Source organism: Psittacula echo (assembly GCF_963264785.1).
Source record: "Psittacula echo genome assembly, chromosome: 8".
Classification (NCBI taxonomy): Eukaryota; Metazoa; Chordata; class Aves; order Psittaciformes; family Psittacidae; genus Psittacula; species Psittacula echo.
Window position 1 is genome coordinate 7,528,107 of NC_137744.1, and position 5,939 is coordinate 7,534,045.

Genomic DNA, 5,939 nt, shown 5'->3' on the forward strand with positions numbered 1-5,939 from the left:
CTTGATGTTTTAGTGGATTATTTAGGAAAGCATAGAAAAAGATTGCACAGAAACAATAGTGCAGGGAACACAAAGCTTGAGTTTGACTATATAAAGTATGTGTAATAACCTGTGCTATCACCAAATGAATATTATACCTCTGAGGGGTTGCACTGGAACACGTAGACACCTGGTTCTTGCTTAGTCACTGAAATAGGCTGCAGTTACAACTGCAGATAAAAATTGGGCACAGGGTCATTAGAGGATGTTTGAAACAGATTGGCTTTCTCAGATTCAGCAAATCAATGCTGCTTTGCCACTAGTGGTCATGTATTTGTGATAGCTGTATTTCTTCTGTCTAATTTTGTTCTCTATAGGTTTCATGACTCTTGAAATGTCTAAGAATACTGTTTGAATATGTTGGATATTGCTCTATGTTTGTAAGAGTTGGTTTTTGGAAGCTGTTGCACAAATGATGGTAGTCTTGGTGTTTACTTTGCACTGAGAGCACAAAATAAAAGCATTGAACACATGAAAGTGAGTGGTCATTGGAGGATGAAAATGTTTGAAAGAGATTGGCTTTCTCAGATTCAGCAAATCAATGCTGCTTTGCCACTAGTGGTCACATATTTGTAATAGCTGTATTTCTTCTGTCTAACTTTGTTCTGTACAGGTTTCATGACTTCTGAAAGTGTAAGAATACTGTTTGAATCTATTGGATATTGCTCTATGTTTATAAGATTTGTTTTGTGGAAGCAGTTGCACAAATGGTGGTAGTCTTGGTGTTTATTTTGCACTGAGAGCACAAAATAAAAGCATTGAACACATGAAAATGAGTGGTCATTTATCATTGGCAGGTTACATTTCTGACAACTAGGCATCCAACAGCCTGGACGGAAGATATGTAGTTGTCTTGTGTGGGGTAAAGCTGCTCCAGCCTTCTGTGAGGAAGTAGCAAAAGGTTTCAGCATGAGAATGGGGTGTGGAAGGCAGTAGTTCTGATTTTGTTGAGAAGTTTAGAAAGAAAACTTAAAGAGTATCTGTGCATGTGAGCTGTAATTCGTTCAAAAGACTGTCTGCACAGGCTCTGTCCTTGGTAGAAACTTGCACTGTACGTGCAAAACCAACAAGAAATGGGTGTGAGCTGAGCCCCTGCTTGCAGCCCAGGCACATGATGGTGGCAAAGTCCTCTCATGGAGTAACGAACAAGGGCACAAGTGCAGGTAATGCTGCTCGGTGCCAGAGGCCCTGAAATATGCTTATTTAGCAAATCTTTAATTCTTTGTAGAGGCGATCTCCTGACAACTCTGACTCTTTTCCAGGTGATGCGTGAACTCTGCAGCAATCTCAGCCTCAGCAGGTATTTATGCTGCTCCACCTTCAGGCTTCTCCTCCACTCCAGCCAGTGCCACGACAGCAGTTGCTCCACAGACAGCATTTTAGCCAGTCATGGTATCTCCTTCTATAGGGAGGCCAGGTAGAGTGTGCATGCTATGGCTGTGGACTTGATTGTCTATTTCAGTTACATTTTCCCCTCCGTTCCCCTCTCCCCACACCTATCCAAAACAAACGTTAAAAGGCTTGAAGAAAAAAGTCAGCTTCAGGCAGTGGTATAATGGCTGTTTGCTGAGGTTGAAATGACCATGCTGGTGTTCAGTGATTTTCTTATTTCTTTTTTTGTACAAAACTAAGTGGTGGTGAAAATGGATCTTGACTGCAGAATTGGGAGGGGAGCAGTACATTTCCTTTGGTATCTGTTTTAAGTATCCATAGAAGCAAAAGCAGTAGGAAAAAGTGACTCCTTAAAACTTTTAAGTTAAATTCAAGCAGCACTTTTGGTGTTGATCCTATTTCCATAGAATTCTTGACTTTTTATTCCCCTTGCTTAAAGAAGATGGCAGTAGACTCCTCTGTTGGGAGGGTTGCAAACTTGGCTTTTGGGTTGTCTCATCAAGTCTCTAATTGCTGTACATGTAACTTAGCAATTTAATAATGTTTTTTCAAGATGGAAGAGCCAGTTTAAAAGTCAGAACATGATGAAAATGACCCCTGAGTAGGTAATTTGATTATCAGCTGCTGTGCTGCTTCAAAAACCCCAAACCACACACAAAAATGGTTTTACAAAGTTGTTGTTGGCAGTCAGGATCTTGGTCTTTGCATTTCTGCCTCTGGAGGAGCATTTGACTTGCAGTCCTTTTGTGGAAAGGAGAGACAATACCATAGCTCCTTTCACTGAAAAACCATTCACTGTGCACTAACCTCTTACAGGAACCAGTAAAGTGTGTGACTTATTTTCATGAACTTTAAAATGGATTTAAGTGCAGTCTCCATGATGGAGTCATTAAGTATGTTTCCACCTCAGTCACAAGTGCCATCTGTCATATCCCAAACAGTCACTGTCAGGCACTGAAGTATCTTCCACTTTCAGGCTCAAGCTATGAATAATACCTCCTTTCTTCTACTGGCACTGAGAGAAGCCTTGCTTTTTTCTACACAAATGGTTATCGTAGTTACGTGTTGGTGGTTTTATCTTCTGATTTTAGTTTGTCTCCTGCGGTCAGTTTCTTTTTTCATTAGAAACACTGAGAATTCTGTTCTGGAGTCAAGTTTTTTGTGTCATCATCCAGACTTGTTTGCTTTGGCACAGCATTTGATTATTGCCCCATTACAGTTTGGTAGCAGACCAGTGCTCTGGGGTTTTCATGCCCAGCAGAATCACAGAATTGCCATGAACAGGGGTAGCAGGATAGAGCTTTCCGTATAAGCACATTTTCTCTTGAAACAAGCACAGAAAAATCCATGAGTATTGAAACAAGTACAGAAAAATCCATGAGTATTGATTTCTGTTGGGAACAATTATTTTCCTTCAGAATTTTTCTTTCTTGCTTGCTTTATTGGCCTTCTTGAAGTATGTTGCAGAATATTGAGGTTTTTAAAGGAGGAATTTGATCCTGAAATGTTTTTCATTTTTCTTCCTTTTGTGTGGATGGCTTTCCAGCCTTTAACAGGGAAAAGAGACGTGTAGCCAAGCCTGCACTAGTCATGCCTGCCGCCTCCTTTTCCACACTATGTTTTTGTATAAGAAAGGCAGGGGCTCAAATTAAATTAACACCTGAAGGCTGTGTGAGAAGGCTCCAGGAGCAGGCAGCACCACAGTGTGCTCCCTTTAGATGTAAGCAGTTGTGATTTCGTAGCCCTTATAAACAGCCTCAGAGCCAAGCTCTTCTGAAACAGCAGGATAAAAGTAGCAGTGATCAACTGTAGTGTTTGTGTTTTGGGGGGTGAGCTGCTTGTGGTTTTCAGTATGTCAGTCTCTTCTGAACTGCTGCACATCCTTCTGCCCTGGGAAGGAGCAGGCTTTGGTCTGACCACATTCAAGACACTCGAGTGCACTTCTGTTCTCTGAGCACTGTTTGCTATACAGCTAAGCAGAGGTGCTTGGGTCTTGCACCAAAGGATGTGCCAAGCCTGCGCTCTGTTGCAGTTGGCTGTGGGTGCTGCCCTCCTGTCCTGTGCCCTGCAAACTCCCTCCACAGCCGGAGTACCACCAGTCCAGCTTGTCTGAGTGTGTCAACGTCTCCTGTGCCACTATTGCTCACTAGAGGCACAAGTCTCTTTCTGAAGTGTTCTGAGCTGCAAAATCTTTTGTTTAAGGTAACTATTACAAATACTGTAGAAGAAAAGCACTCTGCTTCTGCCTGCCAGCAGCACCAGTGTGCTGGCCTGTCACTCTGGTGCTCTGTTTCCCCTTGGTCATGTAAGAACACCAGACTGATTCCTAGAGCAAGCTGTTTTTCTCCCTCAGTTGTGTTTCACACAGCTTCCAGTTCTCTCTGCAGTGCTGCTGGATACTTTTCTCTGTTATAAAATTACACCATCAAAGATTTCATTACATGTGAAAGATACTCAGTGTACTAATTCAGACCCATATGTCAGGTAACTGCTTTTTTCATAAGGGAGGAAGATAAAACCCTTGGACTTGATTGCTTTGCAGTAAGATCAGAGTTTAAATTCTGCAGGGCAAGTCTGTATCTAGAAATTCTTATACGTGACCAATCAACTGCTGCTTCCCAAGTTTCACAGTCAGCTGAGTTGGGGCAAGTATGAAACAGTTTGAACCAGTACGAGCAATAGGCTCAGAGCATATACTCAGGCAGTTACTGCACTTGAGCCATCTCTGCAAGTGGGGCAATCTACAGGAACAGGCACCCAAGTCCTGATGGGGTGTGTTTATGTGTTGGGCTCATAACGTTCATGGCTGTTTTATCCCGGATACAAACTGTTACCTTCCCTGAAGCAGGTGTTCTGCCATGAGCTTCAGGGTGCTGGGGCTTACCCTAAGTGTCATTCTGTTCTTGTACTGTGCTAATGGCCTGACTGTGCTGTATTAGAGAAAATGGACTTTTGAAAGAAAGTCCAGTATCCTCGAATGATGAAGTTAATGCACTAACTCCCTCTACACTCTCCTTTACATGCTTTTCATGTTCCCTGTCCATTAGCATTTTCCGATCCAATCTAAATTGTGGTTTCTGGCTTTTTTTTAAACCAGGTTTTTTTAATGTTTGTCATAGTTAAAAGCCAAAAACCTTTGTTTCAGCGTTTGTGGTGATGAAGTGAACGTGTGATTTGTATTGCTGCTTCAGGAAGCACAAGTAAGGGGAGGTACAATAGGTTGTGAAACTTCTTCCCCTGCCTCCCTGGTCAAATCTGGAATTCTCCGCTGCAGCACATCTGTCTGCATCCGTAGGGACAGCCAAGGAGATGGAAGTCATTTGCAGGTGCAGTTTGGTTCCTGTTTCTGGAATAGGAAGCACAACTTGGGATTCAGGGTGCCTGAACTTTTAACTTCTCAGCTCTCCGATATGAGTGGGAATATATGCATGTAGCTTGGAAATGTATATTTAAATAAAATAGCTTTCTGTCATTATGTGGGTATTTAGAGTTCTGTAGCAGTGGATCACTGGGGTCCTGGGCTTTGCTACAGCTTTTGGCTTGGGCTGTGTTTATTGCTCTGTGTGTCCCTGTCTCCCTTGTACTGGAATCTTCTGTATTTCAAGGAAAGGGATATTGCTGCTATTTAACTTGAGAAAACTCTTGTTCTGCTGAAGGCTTGACGAAGAGCCCCAGCTTTTGAAGCCTGTCTGCATGCCTCCAGTGAGATGAGCTTGGAGGACAGCTTTACGTGAGTAAATGATGTTAATACAGTTGGATGCTGTTGCTTAATGACTCTTTTACACTCTTGGCTCTGTTGCTATGTATTTACCCTAGTGTAGCTGATGTAGTTGTGCTGGTGTAAGGATATCTTTGGGGAGCAAATTAAAATGGAATTACACCGAGACTGCTTTCTGCAGGAGTAACCACGTTCATGCAGTGCATTTTATTAACCAGCGCCTCCAGTGGTTTGCTGCTTTCTGTGGTAGACAGAATACGAAGGGGTTGGGTTGTTTGGTTTGGGTTTGGTTTTACAGAGCCGGGTGTTGTTCAGCTCTTGCCCGTGAACAGAAACACAGATTTGGTGGCCAACTTCATTGTAGGTGAGTGGGACTATGCCATGTCTTTATGTAAACACCAATATAAGTCTATAGAATTGGGGTCCTTACGTGTTCCTCTGACAGCCCTGGAGAATCTGTGCTGAATGTGATATTAAGAAACTCTAAATGCCAGGCCTGTTGCTGTTCATAAATGTTTATTATCAATAGGCAGCTGGAAATGTTACATCTGAAAAGGTAGAAACACCTTGAATTTCAATAGACTTACATTTTGGGAAAAAATTAAATGCCTTTTTTCTTTATTTTCAGTTTACAGTTAAGCTAAAAATACACATAAAATAAATAATTTTATTTATTATGTACATCATTTCATTTTTACATGTCGCACGAGGGGATGATGTGAAGGCTGCACTACGGACAGGAGAGATGCAAGTAGAAAAGTACGTAAAACTAAGCGCTTGGTTTGCTTTT